This window comes from Palaemon carinicauda, chromosome 12 (genome assembly GCF_036898095.1).
Source record: "Palaemon carinicauda isolate YSFRI2023 chromosome 12, ASM3689809v2, whole genome shotgun sequence".
Lineage (NCBI taxonomy): Eukaryota > Metazoa > Arthropoda > Malacostraca > Decapoda > Palaemonidae > Palaemon > Palaemon carinicauda.
The window spans coordinates 105,370,130-105,370,604 of NC_090736.1; positions in this window are offsets into that span (position 1 = coordinate 105,370,130).

Consider the following 475-nt stretch of genomic DNA (forward strand, 5'->3'; position numbering starts at 1 on the left):
AGAGTAGGTGGACGTAAAAGGGAGCTAGTGACGGTTGAATAGCTAATAAAACCGGAGGTAAAAAGTAAATATGAGGAAAGGTTGAAAATGGCATATGACGAAGTGAGAGTAAGCGAAACTGGTAATCTAGAGGAGTGGAAGTTAGTAAAAGAAAATTTTGTTGAGATTGCAAGTGATGTTTGTGGCAAGAAGGTTGTTGGAGGCAGCATGAGGAAGGGCAGTGAATGGTGGAATGAAGGAGGGAAGGTAAAAGTGGAAGAGAAAACGAGAGCTTTTGAAGAATGGCATCAGAGTAATAGTATAGAGAAGTATGAAAAATACAGAGAGAAAAAGGTTGAAGTAAAGCGCAAGGTACGTGAGGGAAAGAGGGCAGCTGACCTGAGGTTGGGTCAGGGATTGGGTCAGTCATATGAAGAAAATAAGAAGAATTTTGGAAAGAAGTGAAGAGAGTAAGGAAGGCTGGCTCAAGAAGAGA